General features: G+C 47.5%; 1 protein-coding gene across 2 annotated transcripts in view; it reads right to left on the reverse strand.

Moving 5' to 3' along the window:
• The window catches only part of LOC135907134 (acetylcholine receptor subunit alpha-like), a 294,303-nt gene that overhangs the window by 51,682 nt on the left and 216,017 nt on the right, over positions 1-26,604 (reverse strand). The gene's annotated exons all lie outside the window — the stretch shown is intronic.

A 26,604-nucleotide genomic window follows, 5' to 3' on the forward strand; every position in this document is an offset into this window, starting at 1 on the left:
TAAGAAGAAAAAAGAAAATTGAAACAATGGACCCCTCGTTCTCGCAACTTCGGACAACGGGACGGTTTCACGCCAGTAAACAGTTTAAGGAATTAGGAAGGTTATGTATGAACGCCGGACAGAACTCTTGCGATAGATTTAGGGTGAACCGCAGAAACTGGCTAATGGCGTGCTGGTGTGGGGGCCGAACCGGCCGCCAACAATGTGAGGCGAAAATCGGCTGCGCTGGCGGAAAACAGGCCAGGTAGCCATGTTAGGTTTACTATACAACGATGAGCACAGTTAGGGTAAACACGCCAGCGCGCGGCTGCGTTATCGAGAACACCAGTGTAGCCAGTACGACCTCGCATCGAAGCGAACCTGCGCATGTGCAGTAACTCCTCGCTCCGTGTCGTCTGCTGCGTGGTTCCGACACAATAAATCTGCTAAAGGTCGGTACGCTGCATCAAACCGCACTTGCAGTAGCATTGCACGACCAGAGTCGGGGCTGCGAACCTAACCTTGCGCTTGCGCGTCGCTTGCAAATGGTTTGCGAATGACCCACCCTGAGGCGAACTTATGACTCCAGCAAACTGTTCTCTCTTCATATAAAGGGATATTGTTCCTTTTCTGAAGAGCTGGAGTTAACGAGGTTAACCAAATTGATTTTCCATGACGGAAAAGTTAACTGACGCCTATGTAGTTCATCAAGGTTCAAGTTGGTGAAACAATTGGCCTTTTACACGCTGTTCAGAAACACAAGGCCGGCTTCCCGCGATAGTGGTGGGCTCTATAATAAAGAAGCATTTTCTTAAATTTTGCGCAGGGCTTGGCGAGGACAAAAAATACAGCAGACAACACGAGGCCACACTTTCGTTCATCATTGTGCATGCGCCGGCTTGCGATGACGCGCGCTCAAGCTGGCTGCACTACGCACAGAGCTGTTCTCATTGCTTTACGCTTACTGTATATGTTTTGCGCCTACATGCTCAGCGATTGAAACGCGATACTCGGACAACATGGCTGCCGGTACTTTCTTGCGCCACGGGTGGGTACTGGTGGCACTGAGATAAAGCATTCCTGTGTCTTACGAAAGCGATAATCTTTTTTTCGCCCTCCTCAGCGATGACCGAGCGATCACCGGCGGCGCAAGAGGCGCCGGCCGCCATACTGTCTGAGTATCGAGTTTCAATCGCTGAGCGATGTACATTGCCTCAAATGTGCTTGTCCATCCACGTCATTTGTCATTGGTTCAAGCATGTCGGAGGTTAAGCTATCGTCTCAAGCCGTTTCGGTCTTTCCACACGACATTCATAGAGTTTCATACAGTAAATACCGGGGAACTCTGGTGCTTTTGTCTACGGGAGCTGCAATGGGAGCGATTGAGCCAGTACGCGAATTATGGGACATGCATGGATTTGTCTAAACTTCGTCCTCTCGGCTTCAAACGGCTTCGTGATTTTCTAAACTCGTCATTTTCAATAATCTACTGGGTAATAAATAAATAAATAGATATTATTAAAGTTGTCCCATGGCAGGATGCGAGCACGGGACCTCTAGCACAGAAGCCCAATATTCAAACCATTACGGCACAGACGCACGCATCGAGAAACGATATGAAACGCCCTCACGAATTTATCGTGGGCAAGCCAGTGCCTTGATACGCTTTGCGCGTTTCGATTTAGCCACCTCTACGTGCTCAATCTTGGCGATTATTTGCAATTGCGCGTGTTCGCAGCGTCTTCTGCACTTCGAAGTGTATAGATTGCTCGGAAATTTACGACACTGAAGATATACGAAGCGCAAGAAACGAATCCACAAAAACGTCCGAATCCACAAGCACGAAGATCAGACAGATCCACGGACTCCCCTTCATTCCCATGGTGGCTAAACGATAGTAGCGCCAGAGTTCGCTGTAGTATATTTTAGGAAGCTCTATGATGACAAACAAACACAGAAAGCCGGCGATACCATTTTCCAACATTTCAATTACCAGCTATTCAGATCACACGCGACGATTGTGACCTAGCAGAAGAAGCGACGATCCTAGAAACCAAACATTCATTAAATCAGCAGAAACTTCGACCCAGTTTGAGCAGGAAAAAAGCAAACCACTTTTGAAAACCAATCACCACAAACTCATTCTGTACGCGCACCGACACTAAGAAGTTTTGAAAAAGATGTTCGAACAATCTTCGCTCACAAATGCTTCGGTCGCGACGATTTCGTCAGCCGGCTTTGCTCTCAGTTGTGCGTGGTGGGCGGCGCACGGTGTGAAGCTGGAGAAACAAGCCTTCATTCGCACCGATAAGTGCAGGTGTCGCGATACGATAAAGCAGAGGATCACTCCTTGCCTGGATCGGCCGAGCCTTTTTCGGTACTTAAGTAGGTAGGGCTGTCTGTACCCGCGTCCTGCTAGTTCGACCACTGGAGATCACGCGTACGCGCCTCGTCTTCTCGCGCATGCGTGGGTGCTGCCTTTATAAGGTCCAGTGCTATAGTTGCTTCCTCGTTGCGCATGCGCACACTTTGTTGACAGAGAAAAGGACGCGCACTGCTCCCTCGTCAGCGTAGTGTACGCTACCTTCATTACAGTTCGCGTAAGTATATATGTGCAACAGACATGCGGGCATTTTTTCGATGCAACTGTATCAATGCTAAATTCGCGTTAGCATTGATGCAGTTGCGCAACTTGCCATAAAGGACGAGGTACAACACTCGGAAGGTAGAGACTGGTTTGATGGAAATTTCCGTTTTATGCGAAGCATATTACTAGAACTCAACCCAGCTCCTCAGGCGCGGCGGTGTCGCCTTCAATACCACGTGACACCGTGACGTCACGACAGAGGAGACACGGGGCTCCAACTCGCTCCGTCGCTCTCGGGGTCGCCTTCAAAGCTGACCACGTGACACCGTGACGTCACGACAGAGGAGAAACGGGGCTCCAACTCGCGCCGTCGCTCGCGGCGTAAGCAGCTGCGCTTGCCTCTGCTAGACACTCACGAGGTGAGATGCCTCCTGGAGATGGAGCTGCTCGTTGGAATGAGAAGCAAAGGTTGCGGCGCGCTACAGAGACTGATTTTCTAGGTGGCTTTGGCTCAACTCTTGCAAGATTGGCTGGGTGGGAATCGAACCAGGGTCTCCGGAGTGTGAGACGGAGACGCTACCACTGAGCCACGAGTACGATGCTTCAAAGCGGTACAAAAGCGCCTCTAGTGAATGCGGTGTTGCCTTAGAAACGAGCTGTTTCTAAGGCTCAGGCGTGCGTCGCTTGCTCAGGCGCACATTTCGTTGCCGCGCCGAACGCTGCGTTGCTCGACGCTCACCGCGTCCCAATGCGGGGCGCGTAGTCGCTGCGCCGTAGCCCATTGTCTTACACCCCTTGGCGGGTCGACGGGAACGCTGTCGCGTTCCACTCTTGAAGGCGAAGCAGAGTAACGCATGAGTTGTGTCTTCGTCTAGCCGAACCAAATATAGCCACGCAACAGCAGTTCACCAGGCTAAACAGTGGTTCAACAACTAAAATAAAGGCAAGTATGCTTCGCATCCTGGGCTTAACCTTAGCTAAGCCACAGCCATTTTTTTCTTTTTAAACTGGACTTGCAATACGCTGAGCTCCAACGAAATGCTTAGCCTTCATCTATAGTTATCTGCGTGTCGCAGTGGACGTGCCTACACGAGAATGAAATGGGGACCTTTTCCTTCAGTCCTTATAGCTCGTCCACCCCTAAAAACTTTGCATGAGGAGTCTTACCGTGCTGATACGTCCGCTTGTTGTGGCCTTTACCACGGGGAAGTTTATGAAGACAGAGAGGAAAGAGAAGAAATGCGGCAGGAAATTCTGCGAAGTGATATACGCCTCGGGCCCGCCGACGGGTGTATTCATACCGTGAAAGCGCCGATTATATGCTCTCTCTAAGAGCAATTGAACCGTGGCTCCCTTCTCGCTTTCTCATGTCTTCGTCTTTAGGTAGGAAGAAGAAAAATTTAGCAAAAGTAAATATACCCGACTGAACCGTCTAGGGCTCTTGACGTACGCAGATGCCAGAGCGTGTGGTTGGCTGGTGGAGCTCCGCCCATAAAGAAGTTTGACAAAAGCCGAGGAAGACATGAATATATATAGATATAAATAGAGAGAAGGAGAGAGAAGACGGAAGAGGAAGATAATGCTCTTCTCTATTCTGCTGTCTTCTCGGCCTTTCGATGAACGAAGGGGATATTGCGGTGCCCTCGTTATTTTCTTCACAATCACTAAGCAGCGTTCACGGACGGCAGCGAGTGCGTAGCTGCGCGTGGGGTTCCTTAATTGCGCCATCTATTATGGGGACGCCGTCGCAAGCGCAGGTTTCTTCGCTGCAGAGGAACCAGGATCCAGGCTCCGCTCGACGAGGACGACGACGCCCGAAAGAGGTCGCCGTGGGCGCATTCATCATTCTCCTGTGCCGGTTCGCCGAACCTGGATCACACGCCAATTCGAGCGTGTGCATTGACGATGGGCGTTGTGTCGTCTGTGCGACGTTAGCTGGGACATGTTAAGCACTTCGGACGGAGGCTCCCATCGGGAAGGAAGGTCGCGTCGGATGTCGCGGTGGTTGAGTTCAGTCGGGTATAAAACGCAGGATATGACCCCTCAACAATGTATTGTCGATGAGGTCGGAAGGATGATAGAAGCGAATCGGTGAAGCTTAGCCCGCGCCAGAAGGAAAAGTGTCATTGACGATTCAGCACAAAGAAGTCTCCTAACAGGGCTCCTAATTGCGAGGTCAAATGATAACGTACATGGTGATAACGTACATGGTAATGACAACGTGCAAGCACGCTGCTATATACACTCCGTTCGCACACTCTAACCTACCTTGCCTTCATCGTCGTCGAATTGTGTATGATGAACTTGCGTTAAGTATACACCTCGTTTGGGTTAACTATACCATCTAACTCATTTCTATGCCGTTTTTGATGAAGCGAAAACGTCATGGCCTATCAAATGTTCACATTGAGTCCTCGCAGTTGGTTGCCTCCAGTCAAACCTTGCCGTACAGAAGTCAAATGGCACAGAAAGAATTTGTTCTAACTAAGTAACGTGCAGTTAGCGCTGCAATTGTAAAGAAGCTGTGTGCTGTTTATAAATTCGAACTAACTCTCTGAGTTGGGGCTTACTCATGAAAACACGGCGGTCACACGTTGTGATGTTCGAGAACCATCGTGATTTTAGCGATGAAAGAACGGCATTTGGTAAGGGATCGTAATTTCACGACCTCGGGAACATGCTACATAAGGCGAAATAACATGTTGCCCAAGGTTACAGCGATGCAACGGGTACACGTACACAGGGTTTGTGTACATGGTGTTGTCCTATTTAGTGTTCGCGCTGTGGCTTGTGTTCGGCAAGAAAAGTTACTGTGAACGTAATGCCACCACTATTTGACCTTTACAGCGTAAGCTGTTCTGGTCTCATTCCAACGGCCATTTCGGGCGGCGATGCTGTCCGCCACCACCCACCACCATGGTGTCAGGTGTCTGGTGTTTGTAGCAGCTATTCCCGGGAATAAAAAAAGAATCCGCAGTTCCTGTCAGGATCGAACCCGGGCCCATTGCGTGGCAATCAGCTACTCTACCACTGAGCCACGCCAGTGTTTTTTGTGAAAATGGTATTTATTGCAATGAATCAAATTACGTATGTACAGGAAGTATTTACGATCTTATGAAAACCACGAGGTCATAAGTGATCACAGGTATACCAGCAGCAGATACAAAGACAACATTACACGAAGCAACATCTTCCATCCCAACAAAAACTTGAACGGAGGAGTTAAGCACCTAATGAAAAGTATATACCAATGCAGCTGACATTCTTCTTGATTGAAAATGTCCTTTAAGTATGTTCTCGTTTGAGTGGAGTGTGATTTTGAGGATATTGTTCTTTCTGCATTTCGGTCTGGCATACGAGTTTTTCATAGGATCGGCAAGCCATATCATATGTCAGATGGTACATTGTGGCACGCAACAGCAAGATATAGGATACTTTGAGAATTTACATCAAAAACATGTTTGAAGATTTCTATGGAGGACATCCTATAATAAAATGGCATTCGTACAATCAATAAAGCAGTGTTCAGTGTATTCAGGCACGTCACAGAGGCGATAGTTCATTGATGAAACAAGAATGTTTTTTTCCAAAGTCATGTTCTAAGGCAAAGTTTCAGTGTGTAATTTGTGAAACGAAGCTTTTGTAGGAGGGGGAACTGACATATTGCGCACTCTTGCAAGTACATCAGGTGCTGGTAACCTGATGTATACTGATCGATGAAATCCCGGCGAGAACATTGACATTGAATCTGTGTAAAGATTTTTTTGTGACACAGTTATATACAGTTTTTTTGAAGAAACGAACATTAGGAATGCAATGATAAAATAAGCCTCACGCATGAACCCTCATAAACAAGATCTAGAAAGAAAATTTGAAGACACCACCAATTCTGGCCGGAAATGAACCGTTGGCTCTTCATACCAGGTGAGCGCTATCCTGAAAAAAAGAGAAATCACGAGGCTAACTGTCGTACACACAAACTCACCAACCCTAACTCTCCAGCATTCACTGGTCGAAAGATGTAGCTGCAGATGCAGGTTAAAAACTGGAGGACCTTATAAATGTGGAAAAAATCCCGTGCAAACGTTGAATGTAATGCCTTGCGCAGAGAAGAACCTGAGATACAGAAAACATTGGTTGTCGAAAACATGTTGCAGGCTTCTGCTCTTCCAAATATTGAAAGACGGTACGGAACAAAGGTATTTCTGTAGCACTGGACGGATGACACGCGCTCTCTTAAGCAGTGTGCACTTAACTTGTAGGTGCGTAGTGGAACTCCTATATATCTAGGTGGCATACAAGACCACTCAATGCCAGCATAATGTGATGGTGTAATGGCTCAAGATCTAAATCAAACCCTTGAGCTCTTAGGCTATTCATTTGTGAACCGGAGACAGTACCAAATCCTTCTATGATAGAATGACCTTTATGGAAGCTGGGCTTGTGTCCGAAGAAGAATGCGATATTATCAGCGTATGCTGATACCTTCACCTCATTACCAGAAATATTAAAGCCACGAGCATTGCTGCAGTTCAAAATGCTCAGAGTGGTTCTAAGTAAAGGGCGAAGAGGAGCGGAGACATAGGACCTCCTTGTTTCATGGAAGAACGGATGTGGACGGGTTTTGACAGGCTACCACTGACAACGAAGCGAGTTGTACAATGACTATAATAAAGTCGAACGCCATTAGGCACTGCGGTTGCAACATTAGCTTGCTGTAAGAGGGAAAATAAAAAAAATGCATTTGAGAAGTCGATCTGAAGCATAGCAAGTTGCTCATAAAAAGTGGTACACTACTCAAGAACAGTACGAGCGACGTGTAAGCTCGTATCGAATGACCTTTGATGCCACATGTTTGATTAGGACCAATAAGAATTGAGATCGCTAGCTGCGAACTATTTTCAGGAAAAATTTCAGGAAAAATTACGTAATCAACGTTTGACAACGTAATTGGTCTATAACCCTCAACAGAATATAATTTTTCTCGGTCAGCACCTTTAGGTATTAACACTATGTGGCTTTTTGCGAAAGACCGTCGTAAATCCTCTAATTCCAAACTCATGAAGTTATCTTCAATAGAACAGGCATAACAATGGACTTAAAAAGGTTTCGTGAAATTCACCTGAAATGCCATCAGGACCGGGCATTTTCAACTCGGTTAACTAATAAATGGCAGCCTCTCGCTCTTAGTTATTAATCGCACCACTGATGACTGAACTGTCCTCGTCAGTTAACGGAGTTATTATAGACGCAAAGTACTGTAGATGCTTGAGATCCTGGTCCCCAGAGACATCACTGAAGAGCACCGAATAGAAGTCTTCGAACTTAGACACAATATCAGTCGTGTCTGCTGCTAATGCACCGTTCGAATACATTTCGGTAATAACTTCCGCAAAAGCGTCGCAGTGTTCATCAATCAAGGCTTGACAGGTCTTGAATGTCTCGCTCACACACGCACACTAAAAGACGTTCACATTCTTGACTCGATCATATACATGTTTTGTCATCGTTGATCTTTAGAGGTCTCCTATGCAATGCTCACCCCATTTCGTTCTCCGACCATTGCATGGTAGTTGTGCGATAGGGCGGAGACACGCGTACTATTTTCCGATCATTTACTAATTTGCTGATCAGGTCTGCTTAGCTCTGAAAAAAATTGATTCTCTCATGATTTGTCTCTATTCTCTGCATGGGAGCGTTTTAGCAGGATATCAGATCAGTTGCCATTGAACTTGGTTATGACGTAGTAGTTCTGCGGAAACCCGCAAGGTGGAGAGAAGTAATGAATTGGAGAGAAGTAATGAAAAATTCATCCCGGACCAGGACGAATTTTTCTTCAACTATGAGGCTTTTCTTTCGAGGAACCCGTATGGGTTTCCTTTGTAGCAATAGCTACGAACGGGTGGATGTCTGATTTTCCCTTTATTCAACTTCGTTATATTGTCATTAAAAAAATATGAAGGGAAGAGATTGCTGGCAAGTCTTAACAGCTTTTATGAGCTGTGAAGCTCCTGCAATGTACCTTAACGATATTGCAAACGTGAAATGCGACTTGAAAAATTATCACGCCGTAATAATTGCGCCTAACTTTCTGAGGAGCTACGCCAGCGCTCGCTAGCTTACCGCGGAAAGATTCCCTATAAATGCCTCCCAGCGCGCGTGGAGACACGCGACGTGACATGAGCGCCGCACAGCGTCGACATGTGCACTTATGAATTGCAGTTGCATATTATTACACCAAATAGAACGCCATTTAGCAGATGCAAGGGTAGCGGTACAAGTCAGTTAAAGAAGGTTTGAGGAAGAAAAAGATTACACAGATGTATAAATCTTAATGTAATGGAAAACATGTGTGGCATACCTGAATAATTTAAGCAGGCTAAATGACTGTTTCTTATCGTGCCGTTTCAAAGGGAATTTTATTAAATCATCATCATCATCATTACCATTGTATCGTGCCATTTGACATGCGCACCGCGTAGCGTCCGTACGTACAAATTTTGCATTGCAGTGCCGTTATATTCCATCAGGTGTCCTGAGTTGTAGCAGCTGCATATAGCAGTTCCATGCAGCAAGTAGCTGGACCTGGTAAGCTCAAGCAGGCTAGGTGACTATTTGTCACTATCCCGTTTCGAAGGGCCTGCCAACAAACCGTCATAATCATCATCAGCAACAACAACGTACCGTGCGACGGGTCAAGGGATGTGACATGTGCGCTACGTAGTTTGGTTACCTGTGTTTGCTCTAGAGTACACGTTCTCAGTACACGTTCTTAGTCAAACTGCTCGCACCGTGCGCCCTCGCAAGTTGCGAGCCGCTGCTGAAGAAGGGAATTGTAGAGGTACGCGTGATGCTGCAACCAGGTAGCGTCAGGCTCAGCAGGCTGCTGTGCAGAGAGCAGGGGAGGCATTTTGTAACAGTACATATGGTGGACATGCCCAATTCGTCTGCTCCAAGTGCTCATTGGCTGTGGCAGCTCGCTGCTGCGGACGCGCAGCCCAGCCCAGCCAATCAGAACTTCAACAGCAGATGAAATGCACATGTCCACTAAGTGTCATCTTACAGAATACCTCAGCAGGACAAGCCGCAGCTCGCCATCGATGCCAGGCGAACAGTTCAGATCGTTCTCGTGAAGACGACGCGAAGAGACTTCGCCGCGAAGACCCTGTAGTGCGTGGTGCCGAAAATGGAACTCCTATGGAGCCGCTCCTCCAGCTTACGCCGTGACTGTGCTGCGTGTGCCACGCAGGCCTGTGACTTTTTAAAGCTCGTTAAATACACAAGCCCAGTTATACTCACAAATCCACTTCATAGGCGCATTTAATGCAATAGTTTCTGACGAGTGAAAAAACACCGCTTGTGCAGATCGGAACTTGTCCCAAAAGACCGCAAGGCGTTTCATCAGTCCAGTAATGAACCAGCTGTGTGTGATCATGCCTTCAGTATAGCAAGAATCTGTTCTACTCTAAAGAAAGGCATGTGAACATCAGAGAGAAGCTTCCGGAGTAAAAGTAGTCTCAAGGACGACTCAATCTTTGGCGAAGTTACAAATAAACAAATGCCCCTTCCTTTTACGTCAATGTCGACTTACCTAGAGAGAGCGAGAGAGAGAGAGAGAGAGAGAGAGAGATAAAGAAGAAGGGCGAGGAGGTTAACCAGATATCAGTCTCCGGTTTGCTACCCTACACTGGGGCTGGGATATAGCGGTTAGAAAGAGGACAGAGAGGAAAACGTTAAAAAAAAACACGCACAAACGGAGGCATGGACGCACAAGAGACGTTGCAGTTAAAAACGTTTACAAAGGCCGGTAGATCGCAAAAAGCGCGATAGTGCTTGCACGGCCTTCTGTGACGGCAGGTCCTTTCGATGGTGTAAAATTCTTTTTTTACGATAGCGGTTGGTCGTCCAGCTGGTCAAGTTCGTGGCGAAGGCATTCCCTTTGTGGGGCTGTACTGTGGGCAGGCGCACAAAATATGGTCAATCGATTCATGGCCGCAGTGGTCACAGGTTGCGCTGTCGGTCCTCCCTATGCGGAATGTATAGGCTTTGATAAAGGCAACGCCCAACCACAAAGTCCACATAAAAGCATAGCGTTTCTACGGCGAAGCTGTGATGGTGCTCGAAGAATTAATGTGGGATCAAGTGAGTACAGTCGCGTATTTCTTAAATGTGGCTCATTCCATTGCGACGCGGTTCACTGCCGAGCAAACAGCCGGAGCTTCTGTGCTGCGTCAGTTCTAGAACGTGGAATGGGGAAGTGGTGCTCCTCAGTATGGGCTGAGCGGGCAGCTTGATCCTCCAGTTCATGGCCGATAATCCCGCAGTGACTTTGAAGCCACTGGGTGGTTATTTCATGGCCTGCATCACTTATATAATGGAATGTCTCTGTACTATGAAATACTAGTTGTTCTTGCGGTCCGCGTCGTAAAGGGGACAGTAGAGACTGCAGTGTCGCCTTCGAATCGCAGAATACCGCCCACTTGCGTGGCGGTTCATCACCAATGTGATGAAGGGCAGCAAAGAGCGCTGCGATCTCTACTGCCGTCGAAGTTGTCGCGTGGGTCGTCTTAAATCTCTTTGTTGTAACTTTCGCTGGTATGATGATTGCCGCCGCGGAGCTGTTTGGAAGGACAGATCCATCAATGTAAATATGTGTAGAGTCACGGTAGTTCTCGTACAAAAATAGTAGCGTGAGCTGTTTCAGGGCTGGTGATGATAGATCAGCTTTTTTCTAGATGCCAGGTATTGTGAGGTTGATTTTTGGCTGAGCGAGGCACCATGGAGGAATCGAAGGTCTCGCAGCCGGAGTGAAACAAGCTGGCAATGACTCATCATATGCGGTTATCATTTAGCTAAAGAAAGTGTGTGGTCTGTTCGCTGGTAGAGAGGCTAAGTGGTGACGAGGAGTCCTGGCTAGATGCCTTATATGGGTTCTGAGCACCTCAAGTTCAGTGCGGGTCTTGATAAGGTGGTCTCTAGCGATCGCTATCGTACCCAGTGTTGAAGCACTCTGAGGCAGGCCTAGACAGATAGGAGTGCTTGAGCCTGAAGATTTTGTATTGTGCGTAGATTCGTTTTACCTGTGTAGGTTATTGCTGGCAAGCTGTATCGCAGAGATCCTAGAAAAAGCACCCTGTACATTTGTAACATGACACTTGTCGACATTCCCTAGGTCTTGCCAGCGAAAAACTTGTACAGGTGGCAGATGCCTGTCAACCGTTAATTCACGTATGACACGGGAGGGCCCTATGACAAGTTCCTGTCGATTATGACACCTAGAAACATGTACGATCGGACCCGTCGTATTATTTGGCAATTTATCATTACCCTGTGGTTTGCCATGGGTTTGCGCGTAAATGGCACTAGTGCGCATTTCTCAGAGAAAATTTTCATGCCTCGATTACGGAGGTAGATAGCAGTTTGGGTGGCGGCTCTCTGAGTTATCGCTCAAAACTGTAGGCGTGTTACTGCAGCCGTCCATATGTAGATGTCATCCGCGTACATTGATTGCCTGACTGTGGTTGGCACGTGCTCAAGGAAGGCAATTAGTATTAGATTAAATAACACTGGGCTAAGTACACCGCCCTGGGGGACGCCGCGGTAGCTATAATGTAGACAAGTATGGCCTTCCTCGGTGCTTACAAAGAAGAATCGCATGGATAGATAGCTCCGTATCCATTGAAACATCCGACCACCCACTCCTACCTCTGCGAGAGCAGAGAGGATGGCTTCATGCGTAACGTTGTCATACGCCCCTTTAACGTCGAGGAATAAGGGTCGCAGAGGCGCTTACGGCGTTTCTCATGCTGAATGTAGGTGATCAGGTCGACGACATTATCGATCGATGATCGAGCACATCGGAAGGCCGCCATGACATCCGGGTAGGTGTTGTGGTACTCCAAGCACAATTCCAGGTCTCCTAGGACCATCCTCTCCATTTCTTCGCCCACACAGCTCGCCAAAGCAAACGGGCGATATGATGAGAGTTCCCATGGCGACTTGCGAGGCTTCAGCAGTGGAACAAGGCGATTTGTCTTCCAGGTTCTGACTTGTCTTCCATATCTCCAGGATTCATTGTACAACTCAAGGAGAACACCTCTCGCTCGCTCCCACAGGTGACACAGAGCTCGGTAGAAACTTTCGTCAGGTGCTGGCGGTGATGTGCGGTTACACAAAGCTAATGCTGCCTTACGTTCGTGGATTGAGAATGGTATATCCATGCAGTGATCACGTGGTGGCGGACAACTACTCGAACACGATGGAATGTTGGGAGCTGTGAATTGGCCGGATAATCTGCTGCAGAAATCCTCTGCCACGTCAATCTCCGAGTTCTTTTGAGAGAGGCCAAGAGCTTTGAATGAGAATCGCTGTACGGGGAGTGTCCGGAGACCACGCACCATTCTCCATAGTTGCGATAAAGGTTTGCGTGGATCTAGCGACTCACAGAAGGTAGCCCAACGTTGCGATTCGAGCTTGTCTAACCGGCGCTGAATCTTCTTTTCCGTGCACCTGGCGGCCCGTAATGCGTTCATTGTCTTCGTACGTCGGTATCTTCGTTCAGCACGTCATCGGATTGCTAGAAGTCGTCCATTCATCACGTTCGAAGAGCATGTGAGAGTACGCATAGTGTCTTGCACCGCGCTTTGATTGCCTCTTCCAAGTCGAAAGATGGACTGGCGTCGCAGTGTTCTTCCATGATAGACTGAAATTTAGACCAATCCTCTCCTTGAATCGTATCCCGTATTTTGGAAGGGGGCAAGGCTCTAATTTTGAGATACGTGGTTATATGGTCGCTTCCGTGCGTCTCTATGTCCGCAAACCACCCTGCACGTCCGACAAAGCTTCGCGAGACGAAAGCCAAGTCAAGACAGCGTCGGTACGTGGAGCCACGTAAAAACGTAGGACTTCCATCATCCAGCAGCCAAAGTTCATTGCTGGATGTGAAAGATACCAGAGCTCTGCCTCTTGCGTTGATCTTCGAACTTCCCCAGAGTGTATGATGGGCGTTGAAATCTCCAATAATGACAAGGGAGTGGGAGTTGACGAAAGGATGTCCCGTAGTCTTTTGTTATCAAATCGACTTGACGGAGATAGGTAGGCGCCAACAAAAGCAAAGGCCAAATTCTTTTTTCTTACCTTTAGGCATATATATTGATTATCGTCATTAGGTGGTACAGGCTGATGAACGTAGGTGAGGTCACGGCGAACAAACACCAAAACCTTACTGTTTTCACCAACTGTTGACGACATAAACGATTCATATCCTGAAAGCCTGATCGTGTTCGATAAGTTCGGCTCGCAAACGATGATAATGGGAAATATATTGGCACACACAAAGCGACGGAAATCCGAAAGGCGCGCTCTGAGTCCGCGGGCATTCAACTGAAAAATAGCTGCTTGTCGGACCTCATCCCTATAAGACAGTGGCTGTGGAGAATCGATGTACTCAGGGGTTGCCAGCACCGGACTCAGAGCGTGCAGTACTTGAAGCGCACTTCAGGCAGATGGTGTGTGCATGTTGCTTAGCAACACACGAATGACGTTCCTTAAAGGCCTAATAAGAGCTATCACTTGTTCATTAGTTTTCCGCGACGCCTCGGATACCGCACCTTGCTGTACTGGGCGCGGCTTCTTCTGCGGCCCTTCTGGCGGTCGTGTACGCGGAAGTGGAGGTCATTCCTTTGCAAAGAGAGATCTGGCAGTTTTCTTCCTTCCAACATTGGTGTTTGGAGTGCTGGAAATTTCCGCTGATGGTGCTGCTTGACCAGTTGACTTTTCCTGAAAAGTTGATGTTTTCCGTCGTGAAGACCTTCAACGGTGATGTCGTCTTCGCTGCACTTTCACAGCGGCCTTTTTGTGAGTAGAGTTCTCTCTCACCGTTCGTTTAAGAATGATGATCTCTTTCTTGATCTGGGGACAGTCTTTGGAAGAGGCGCAGTGATCACCCTGACAGGACATTTCAACGTGGTTGCGCTGCAGTTGTGTTCTGAGTGAGGTTCGGCGCATCGAGGGCACACGGCCAAATTTCTGGAAACACCCTTCACATGGCCAGTTTTCTGACAATTGAAGCATTGCATTAGTCTTGGAATAAATGGTCTAACCTTGTGGCGAAAGTGGCCGACCTTCATGTACGTAGGATGTAAGGCAGTCGCCTTTGAACGTTATCCTCACACAGCGTGAGTTGCCGAGGCGACCTACAAGCACAATGACGTTGTGTTCACTTGCTGGTTTTATGAGAACTGGGAGGTCTGCATTAGGTATTGTATTGTCAATGCCATAAATGACTCCTGTTATTGTGGCATCATACGATGGCACGATGGAGCGGACCTTGATGCTTCCCAGCTGCGTTGCATGTTGTAGTACGTTCAGCGCGCTAAGGTTCATCACATCGATTGCCAGGATGTTTCACCTAATGTTTATCCTGACATCCTTGATCTCGTTCAGCACGGTGTTTTCTAGATACACGGAGAGTGCTTGCCTGTTGAGGACGCGCAGGTTCTTAGTAGTGCTCTGTGGCACAAACAGGATGGAGTGAAGCCATCGTTGAGGCGCCGTTTTCATGGTGTTCGAGCTGGACGCCGAAGATGCGTTGAGAATCCTTCGTTTGGATTTGCGGTACTGGACAAGTCGAAAGCTGTCTTCTGAGGACTCGTCACCTGATGCGCAGTACAGCTCTGTGTCCTCGCTATCACTCGACGTATATCATCGCTTCCTCGTCCGCGGGTGAACGGGAACCGGGAGGGTCCTCGGGGTGTTGTACATCCATCACCGCAATGCAGGAGGCGGTAGACCCCACAGGTGCAGTGAGAACTCCAGAAAAGCACAGAGACGGGCGAGATGTGTTCCGCAAGAGAAGCTCTTCGTCTTCTTCTATCGACTTACCAATGTGATTCATATAGTAAATATTGTAGAGGAGCTATGTCATTTCATCAGTACACCTTCTACGTATAGTGTAACTGAGTAACTAGGTGGAGCAGCGTCGTAACCACTCTTCCTTGTACGGGAGTTAGGGCCGCCATCAAGCCTCACACTGCCTTGTAAACTATATTTACAGACGTACGTATCGTGATGTCGAGTTCAGTGGTGTTTTACTTCTATTGAAATGCGGAAATCTGCTGCAGTAGATGTATTGGGGTGCTATACGCATGCGTGCTTTTTCGTTTAGTTAATACGAACACTCGAGGAGCAAAAGCGACATTTGTTGCCGACCATGAAGGAAGTAAAACGTAGGAGAGGCGCCGGCCAGCACGGACGTGTTGGAGAAAGTGTGGCGGAAGTCACGTCCTGTTTTTCGCAGAGGAGCACTGGGACTGGTACCCCAAACGTCAACGTTGCCATAGCAACCGCCCTCCTGAAGCTCTAGTTGCTAGTCTCGGCTTCTCAAAAAGCAGATAAGATTTTTGGGCCAGTGTCTTTCTTGCAGCACATTCTGTTCGCGAGGCAAGCTGACTTTGGAGCTTGGTGTGTAAGCTCGAAAGTTGTGTTTTGGGTCTGTGAGTGTGTGTGTCAGTTAGCAACAGATACACTCAAGTAATCACGGCGTGGGTCTTCGTCACACTCTTCAACGTGCCACGGAAAAACACAGGAGCGTGTCTGCTTCACTAAAGCTGTTAAAGATGTTTCGCAGGCTTTGTTCTTACGCACGTGGGCAGCACACACTTTCGGTGGGTCGTAGCAACGCAAGTTCGAAGCTCGCATCTATCTGCTCTCGCGAGCTGATTGGAGGCACACCAACATGGCTGCATTTCCGGCTTCAAAAACGAGACGTCAGGGCCTCACATATTGTCATACAGGAACGAGAAACATAAGAGGGAGCATTACGTCAGGCAGCCAGCCTTGGCAAGCGAACGCTTCGTGAATCCACAGTGGTGGCCCAGCACGTGACCTCTTGCGTCGAGATCAAGGAGCAAGAATCGAGATTTGCTGAGGCGTTTGGCTCCCAGTCGCTATGCCAGCAGTTTTTATTAGTTTTTATTCGGTGCGCCCTTGTTCAGCTGCCCTGCCCTGGCTCTGCCTGCAGAGCGGGAACACTATACCCTCACCTTATACCCTCGCCTAGTCACGTGATGCCACAGCGGTGAGGCTCCGAGCGAGTGCCTCTCCACAGCGGATCACGTGGCGTGACGTCATACCTGCCACACGCACTCCGGTGGCTCAGGGTCATTGCGACACGATGAATGACCTTTCGAGACACGGCGTCGTAGAGCTTTCGCCCTAAAACGCTACAAACTCGCCAGCACCTTCAAAGGAGCACGAGGAAAGCAGGTGGACGATCAACACACACGCACACACGACCTCAAACCGCAATGCCGGCGCGCCTAGGGACAAGCGCTTTCAAAATGAGCAAGGAAACTTTTCCTCCGTAGTATCAAGGCAAAGCCAGATGTTCAAGGAGCAAGAGTCGTCACATTTTCTCTCCAGCACCCGCTATACTCGCACACAAACTTCGGCACAAACGGCTGGCGATTCCTGAAATGACACACTCGTGGCTCCGGACTATGTAGGCTGCCTACGCCAGAGTTGGGAGACGCCTGGGGTGGCGGGGGAGGGCGTATTCTGTGAGTGCCCACCTAGTGGACATGTCCATTTCGTCTGCTGCTGATGTTATGATCGGCTGGGCTGCGGTACACGTCAGAAGGAGACAGGCGCTCCCAGACAATCCGCACTTCAGCAGCAGACGAAATGGACATGTCCCCCCCGCAGCTGCCAGGGCGCTGTTTTGTTGTAGGTGGCAGGATCTGCGTTGCGTGCGCCGTCACGCTAACATGTCGCACCTTCGTCTGGTTAGAACGTTGTCAGAGGAGTTCAAGCGCGGCCCTAAATCTCGATATCGCTCTCAATGCTTTGTCCTTCGGGGGATATTAGTAATTTCTTTTTGTTCCCAAGGTATGAATATCCGCATGACTGCAGAACCGTCCATACAACTATATTATCTTAGCACCCAAGCGTGTTGTGTAGGAGATGGGGAAGGACTGGGGCGGAGAGGTTGCGAGGACAGAGTAAGTGGAGTTAGCGCGCCAGACGTCCGTAACCCACTTGTCACACGGAGCCCTGTCAGCGGCAGAGAGATGATATTAAGCTGCTGCCGTCGTCTTCTCTGCGTGGTTCGTGTGGTTCGTTGCACAAGACACGCTTGCCCCCGTACATCGCTTGAGCGATCGCAGAGACTAAGCCGAAGGACAAATGCCCGTTGTTCACGTGTCCAATGCGCGTACCGTCTTCTGAACCGTGTAGCACCGTCTAGCCGCCTTCCCATCGACTGTGCAAATGCGCGAATGTAATCCACTATTTAAACAATAGGATTTCATATATTGTATTCGAAACAAGGCGCGAAAAAACATGCCAGTTACGCGGCACGAACTCCAAAAGACTTTTAGCTATAAGCACATGCAGATTATATAATGACACGTGTGCTTATCTATCCTTTTCTCGCGGACTGCACTTCATCCGCTAAGGACTCAAAGTTATCGCTCAGCGTAAGGCGCGCCTGCACGATTTGGAACCTCGAAGGCTATCGTTGATTCTCTCTGTTGTCACCGAACCTTGTGCAATCTGATTGTTTGCGCAACGCCAATCGCGTAGTATCGTCTGGGAGGCATGCACGCGTTAGCGATTAGGCTGGAACTGTCAACGAGTCATGCATGAAAACAAACGTGCTTGGCCCGCAGATGAGATTTTTCACGATCATCCAATTTCCTCACCGCTATAGTTTTGCTTTGGCGTTACTTCTCTTGCTGGGTACAAGTTCGCCAATTCAGAGTTATATTTATAACCCACATTTTAGCCTCTGCGTCGTTCTTAACACGCACTCCCGCATGACGATATGAAAGAGCATGGAAAAGCATTTCAATGGTCTCATAAGTCAGCAACTTTATCGATAAGAATGCGAATCGCGTCACCTAAAAGAAATCGATAAATTCTAATGCACATTTAGAAATAAGTTTTGATACAAAGTTTTTTGCAGAAACCACCTGAAACAGGAATGAGACCGCAGGGTTACAATTCTGCCGCTTCGAATCAAAGTCGGATGTCAAAGTTTTTGTCATATACGTTTATGGGAGCGTATATAACAAGTGAACCTTACTTCTGAAGCTGGCAGATTTCATAAAGATATCCCTCCAAACGTTTACTTTTGTTTCAAGCAGTATCATCTACAATTTATCGACACACTCCAGGCAACGTATAGCACAAAAAATGCGAGGACACATAAGCACTTATGGATTGTGAGTGCGAAAGCATTAACGTCCACCTGCACGCCACCGAGCGGTCCTTCGAGTTTTGAGCTGCGAGTTATGTACCATAGCAGTACGTGCTGCCTACGCCAGCAAGCAGCAGCAGCCTTGTGTGCCAACGCTGAGTACCACTGACATTCTGCGCGATGAGAGACCGAGGAAGCGGCAGCGTCCACCAAGGCCTGCCGGCGATAGCGGTACGTGCTACCCGAGCCAGCAAGAAGCAGCAGCCTCAGGAGCCGACTTCCGCGAGTGAACGCGAAGGTGACGTGGCGTCGCGGCGATGCCCTCTCCCCTCACGCAACACCTGGCGCACTACTGCAGCAGTAGGTGTTCTCTTTCACCCGCTTTGCTACTTCGAGGCGCCTTCGCGACCTGGCGACGCATTCAATGGGACTTTAGGCGCCGTTTCGCTGCTGCCGACTACAGACGCCAGCTTTTTCGATCAATGAGCCATCCAACGACTTCACACCAATAATATTGCCTGTTTTAGACGACCTAATAGAGACAGTTTGTATAAAATCGGTCCTGCTGTTACTTGTTCTTAGTAAAATGCGCGTTACGGTTTCCAAACACGGCCAAAAAAGTGCACGGCTAGAAAAAAAAGAAAAAGAACATGCACATGAAACCTCACGCAGAATATGCCTAGGCTGTGCACGAATATTGTTTGTTATCATCATCGACATAATCGTCATGAAAGAACGAAAATGTAATCCACCCGACTGTAATATGAAGCTGCAAAGGAAACCCACAGTGTTTCTCAGAAAGGAAGCTTTGCAGGGGAAGAAAAAACTAGGAGGACGTTTAAACTTTGCCTTTCGGAGTGGAACACATAGTATTCAAAGATCCCTGTCTGCTTATCACGCTTCCTCTTGACTGCAGCTTATGTGACTGTAACGTTCACTGAAAAACGATGGCGGCGAACGCTATGCACGAAGGCGAGCTTTCTCGTAGAATGCGTGGGCCCATCCCAGAGGAAGTGCACAGCCGCGCCAAAAAGTTGCATCATTTTTCAGGTTTTTGTTATTGTTTCGCACTTTTAGTATTTAGGTCTGGGAATATTGAACACAAAACGCATGCGTAGTCAGTCTTTTGTTTCATGACACTTGTTTCTGGGCTGTCATTGTCCAAATTCCAAGGAATAACTTTGTCAACCATGTGAGACAAGACATCAGCAACTTTAGTGACAGAATGGTGTGGCGATATAATCTGAATATACCGCGTGTCAAATAGCAAGGCCTGGAATATACGTATACTCAAATATATACAAAAATTTTCGCTCGCGCAGAACTCCGCTGACGCCGACACCGGATTTTCTGCGACATGGGGCTGTTAACACTATCGCGTTAAAATTTGTCCTGAGCCGGTGATTCAAATCCCCGACCAACACCTTACCGGGCCGGTCGCTCCACCATTTCGTCTAGCCAGAAGGCTAGCAGATCGTAGAGCGAGAGCGAATTATTGGACAACTCGAAGCACCGGGATACTGAATAAGGCCGACCAATTTTGCGAAAGCCTTCAAGCTGGAGGAAATCATCGTCGTCGTCATCAACATTATCATTAAATTGGTGGGATTTAACATCTCCAAACTGCACATTGGGCTATGATCGACACCATGGCACATGAATTACTACGGAGTATTTCGATAACCTGTGGTTTCTCACACTGCTGCCACACCTCGTTATACGAGCGCTTTTTGTTCCGTCGCAATCAGAAACCAGAAGAGGCGAATGGGAGCCGAAACGGCGACTTTGTGCTCAGCAATGCAAAGTCACATACGCTGACAAACCATTGCGGGTAATTGTTAAAAGCGCTTGGATTCCGCACAAAGAGAGTTTCAAATTTACTTCCTAAATTTGGTGAATTGTATCAACTATTGGTGATTTTTAGCTCCGAACTAAAGTTCGAAGTCAAATAATAGTCCTAAATGTATCCAGAAGTGAACGTTTCTTTTTATTCCTACCTACTGCCTAATTGATTTACATTGGTTAAGAAGTTGTCAAAAGGGACCTTCAGCAACACACGTCAATACTTGAGTAGGAAGATATCATGGTGAATAGAAGCCAGACTGTTAATATGCAACCTGTAGCCACCTGTTGCAAACGTCGAGACATAGAATCGCTATAGTTTAATCGTTGCGCTAGCTCTAACACTAATGTTAGCTTAATAGGAACCATAACGTCATCATACGTGTTAGTCGCCTAAGAGTAAATTAGGGACCGTGATGCGTGCACACTCAATGCATCCGCTCACTGCAAAAAGAATCACTACGATATATGGAAACAAGTAAGCAGGTCTCGAAGCTGTGAGAAATCATGACACATCGTGACCGAGCAGTGAAACTTCACGGGAAGACTGCATGTGGTCTCTCATCTTAAATAAACAGGAATAAAATAACTAACAGAGCAGCAGTTTCCATTTATTGGTTAACTCTGCTTCCTTCTCTTTTGAACAAAGCCTTGCGCTTGCTCAGATCGACTCCGCATGGAAAACAACTTAGGCCCAAACAATGAAACGTTCCTTTCCTTCGAGCGCTTCCTAACCTTACGTGAGGCCTCCTTACAGCGAAGGAGCGATGGAGGAAGCAAGCATACTCTGAAAGCTCCCTTCACCTGTCCTCACGTAAGGAGCGGTTGCCGCCATGCCTGGGTTCGAGATTATCTCTTAAAAGCTTTAGGCGAACACCAGAACACCACTATTCAATAAAAAACGTTGTATCGTCGCACAATCTCTAAGTTGATCAGCTAATATAGAGAAGCGTGGACGCTATTTTTTAGTTTTGTTTACTAAATCTAAAGAAGCAGTGGATTACAGTGCGAAACTTGATGTGCTCCAGCAACGCTGGCACGCCGGCGTCGTGCAACGCCTAGCAACGCCTAGCAACGCTTCCATGCCGCACGCGTGACTGAAACGAACGTGCCTGGCAAAACGTACCGTGCTCGCGCTTCTCCGAAGGTGGGCGACAGCACGCACGCGCAAGCAAACGTCACGTGGTTAAGCAGTGAGGCGAAGCGCTTGTTCAGGGCCAGGAGCGGCGTAAGGACGCATGAAGGTAGCTTGGCCCAAACAAAAAAACGTTCCTTTTAGGGGTGTGCCAATATTGAAATTTTCGATTACGAATCGAATACGAATAAGGCGAATAACTCTCTTCGAATATCGAATCGAATATCGAATACATGTGTAGTATTAAAAAATTGCAAGAGAGGTAACAATAGCTTTATTACCCTTTTAAAAATAACATTGCATTTTACAAGGTTGCTTGAAATTAAAAAGGTACTCAATTATAGATAATGGACTCAGGTAATGCCCTCAGTCAGGTAAAACGCTTGTTACAGATTGTCGTGAAGGAAAATTAACTGCTCAATATGGCCAGAAAGTGAACGCTCTCTATGCACTGTCACATTTCTACCGGTAGAAAAGACTCTTTCACTAGGAACTGAAGTGGCAGGGATCGCCAAGTACTTCCGGGCGAGTGCACTTAAAAGCGGGTACCTGAAGCGGCCAATGGACTGCCACCACTCACAAGGATTCATGCCCCTTTCCAGAAGAGGCTTTTGCGCGTAGTCTGTGACTTCCCTCTCAGGGGCAGATGCCAAATGTGTCTTCTCTTTGTTCATCACTAGATCGTCAAAAGCATTCCATACACTCGATGCCACCAGTGGACACGAAGTCGACGCTGGCACGGCGGTGTCCCCACGGTGTTCCACGATGGCTTCCTGGAGCTCCCTTGTCACAAGGTTTTTCAGCCAGATCATCTGACCAGATGCCTGATGAACTGTGGCCATAAAGCGCGGATCAAGAAACATGCCTAGGCTGGCCACTTCATCAAATTTCCACTCCGCACAAAGAGCCTTGATACATTTTGCAACAATGTTAGCAAACCCTGAGTTGCCTTTGAAACCTTCAAGGCAATGGGGCATTCCAAAAATAATTGGAATTATAAAGCTTGGTGAAAAAGAAACCTGTCCCTGTCGTCTCGCCGAAAGAGGCTGCGGCTAAAGCTTCTATATGAAATCTATCATAACAAAACGGGAATTGATAGGGAAATGTACTTAAAACCGCCACACTATATATCGGCTCGCACTGACCACCAGTGCAAAATTAGAGAATACCGGGCTAGGACGGGCCTGTATGCCAACTCTTTTTTTGTAAAAACTATCGCTCAGTGGAATAGACTGTCATGTGAACAGGTGTGCAGTGAGAATCAAGATGTATTCTTTTCATGCTTGTAACCCCCCTGCTGTAACGCTTTCGGGCAAAGCGGGGATATGTCTGAATAAAGAATAAAGAAACTGATCATGTCTCAAATGCCTGAAGCAGATAGACTGAAACAGAGCATACAGATAATGAGCGGATCATGCGAAGTTCTCAGTTAATAAACATGTTCTTAGGAGAATGCGGAGCAAGCATACAATTGGTTAATTGCTCAATTATTCGCAGTCTATCCGAATATTCGCCGTTTCCACCGTTATTCGGCCGTCCTCGGATATTCGTGAATTTCCGAACATGCATTTCTCGAATCGAATACGCTTCGAATATGGAAAATATTCGATTCGTATTCGAAATTCCGAATATTCGCACACCCCTAGTTCCTTTCCTTCTAGCGCTTCCTAACCTTACGTGAGGCCTCCTTACAGCGTAGGACCGATGGAGGAAGCAAGCGTACTCTGAAAGCTCCCTTCACCCGTCCTCACCCAAGGAGCGGTTGCCGCGTGCCTGGGTTCGAGATTATCTCTTCAAATCTTTCCGCGAACACCATTATTCTATTAAAAATTGTAGTATCGTCACACAATCTTTAAATTGAATAGCTAATATAGAGAAGCGTGGACGCTTTCTTCTAGTTTCGTTTACTAAAGTTAAAAAAAGTTGCGCATTACAGTGCAAAACTTGATGTGCTCCAGCAACGCTGGCACGCCGGCGTCTTGCAACGCCTAGCAACGCCTAGCAATGCTTGCATGCCGCACGCGTGACTGAAACGAACATGCCTGGCAAGACGTACCGTGCTCGCGCTTCTCCGCAGGTGGGCGACAGTGCGCATGCGCAAGCGAATGCCACGTGGTTAAGCAGTGAGGTGAAGCGCTCGTTCAGGGCCAGGAGCGGCGTAAGGACGCATGAAGGTAGCTTTGGAGCTACCTTATGCTGAGGAAGCACCAAGGAAGCCTTCACCGAGGGCCCCTCAGTAAGGAAGCTTTCAGAGTGACATAAGGTAGCCTCACCCCAATGAAGGCTTCCTTAGTGAGGTAAGGAAGATTTCATTGTTTGGCTTCTTATGCTGAGGAAGTACCAAGGAAGCACCAAGGAAGCCTTCACCAAGGGCGCCTCAGTAAGGAACCTTTCAGAGTGACATAAGGTAGCCTCACTGCAATGAAGGCTTCCTTACTGAGGTAAGGAAGATTTCATTGTCTGGCCCTTAATCCTATTACGAGTGCGCGCGTGTGAAAAAGGCGTACGTATCATTACAAAGACGCACTTCCGTATTAATTGATATTTGCCCATTTGGTGATGCACCCTCCCTAGTGTACCTATGCGAACACATTAGACGCAGGAGTCCCCAGCAAAAAGTGCCAGATTACTGCACTGGAACTTCCGGTGTCGCACCGCCTTAGACTCGAAATCATGTTCGCAAGTGTCCCGGTTTTATTTGAAACCAGCGGGGAAACCACTCGATCCTAACGGTGCGGTGACGGTGAAGAAACTGGGCAGATGATGGCTGCGTGAATCAGGTTTTAGGAGCCGCACATGCATCGTCTGCAACAAACCGCTTTAGCTTATCTTACCTCGTTACCGTTTGCGACAACCTGTTGTACCGTGGCCTGCAACGCAAGGGGCGAAGGCTGTGTTGTCTTTTTTCTCCGTGACCTTTAGTGCAGAAAGGCGATGGCTATGCGGTAAACGCTATCGGATCAGTGGTACCAGGCGTTTTGAGGCACGAACAGAAAGCGGATGAGATCGACGCCGACTGCGCCACAAAGAGATGGCTGCTTTCTTAAGAAACTTTCTTTGCCTACCTGCCCCCTCTCACTCGCAAGCACACAGAAATGCCAGCATACAAAAACACATACAAACAAGCGAACTCACACACACTGCACTAAATGTTGCTAGCTTACAGGCATGGTGAGTTGCGCAACCCTGAACATTTTTATTGCGCATTTAAACATATTCTCGGTCTGATATTTAACGCATCAACACATCCTGTAAATTTGGACAGAAAAGCTTTCCAAAGACCCGTAGAATAACACTTACTTCACCTCCATGCACCTTTCTGCAAACCCCAGCGCTGTGTTTTGCAAAGGTATTGCTCATTACGAGAAGATTCCCCCCTCCCCGCTCCGTAATTTTCTTTTTGTATATGTCAGAGTTCTTCAGAAGTATTGGGGCTTGGTGACATGCTTTCAAATGAAAAAGCCGCTTCCGCCGATGCCGAGGAAAGTTCTTATGGAATAAAAAAAACTTGACCGGAAGCTCTCTTTAAAAAAAAAGTGACAGTGAGATGAAATATGGACGGCGGTTGAACAGGTCGCAATGAAAGCCTGTCTTTACTTCTTCTTTTAAAGCACATATCAAACTGGCCGTATGCGCCGCGATATTGCTGGCGCGAGATTCCAGTAATACTTCTCCTTTCTTTAAAAAGTCGAGCAGAACTACAACTATGCAGTTCACTATGCGCAGGTCTCTCGCATAACTCAGAACTTATCTCATTACGTTTTTTTGCGTTCTGGTGGAAAAAAATTCAAAGCTCCCAAATTGCGAAATCTCTAAGTGCGTATATCTAATGTGCGGAATCAATGCCTTGCATCGGTATGACGAAGTAGATACATAATTTCAAATTACCGTACTCAGCGGCTGCATAGGCATCAGCTTTGCTTTGTCACAGCTTGCATTTTGAATAACTCATTTATTCGCATCAAACATTCAGTTTGTTGTGCACGTAAACTTTTTCCGGTGCGTACGCGCCCGGAAGTTTAATTCACCTACTTCGCGTGCAATATAGTATACAGTATATTCATCCTTATCTCTATAAAATTACGGCTATTAGTTTTGTAATATCAACGTTGTTTGCATTCATATTTCTTTACATTGAATTTCGAATGCCGTCGCAGCTGAGGAATGCATGTGCGTCAGCTTTAGAGCGCAATATGAACGGTTCGATTCCTGACAGTCGTGATCCGACGGGTGCTGCATGCAAAATCGTCGTTTACAAACATTTGGTCCAAATTCATTGGGAACGTAGTACTACCACTTTCATCATAGCCGAATTGCATCTTATGCAGTGGCAGTACTTGCAAACGCAATTTGTCCATTCTCATTTGAGAGTTTCGTGGTGCATAATCCGTGAGAAATGAGTGATAATGGAAACGCAGCTACTGGTTAACCAGATTGTCTACCCCGCACTGGGAAAGCGGCAGAAATGCCTAAGGAAGTTACACGGTGAGAACTAAAGTCTAAAGTGGACTAAAGCAATACATTAAGCCGAGTGACATCCAGAGATTGTTCATCTAGAATTCTATCAATGTATTTTGTGGTCCAATGCGCAGGAGTTTGTGGAATAGAAATAGGAATACGACCTGCGGAAGGTCCCGCTATTGCTCCTCAATTCGAACCACCTGCGTCAAACGGACGAGTTAGCATAATCTCCACGTGGCCGCAATCCTTGTTGGTCTATAGCGCTCACGTTGCAAAAACTGTGTTGTCGCTAAGAGTGACGAATTTGCTATGACAAAAGCCTAATCAGTCAATCTTGCTTGACTTAATATTTTCACGTTAATGACCCCCTAAGATTCGCACACACGCACCACCCCCCCGCAC

Source organism: Dermacentor albipictus, chromosome 4 (genome assembly GCF_038994185.2).
Source record: "Dermacentor albipictus isolate Rhodes 1998 colony chromosome 4, USDA_Dalb.pri_finalv2, whole genome shotgun sequence".
Classification (NCBI taxonomy): domain Eukaryota; kingdom Metazoa; phylum Arthropoda; class Arachnida; order Ixodida; family Ixodidae; genus Dermacentor; species Dermacentor albipictus.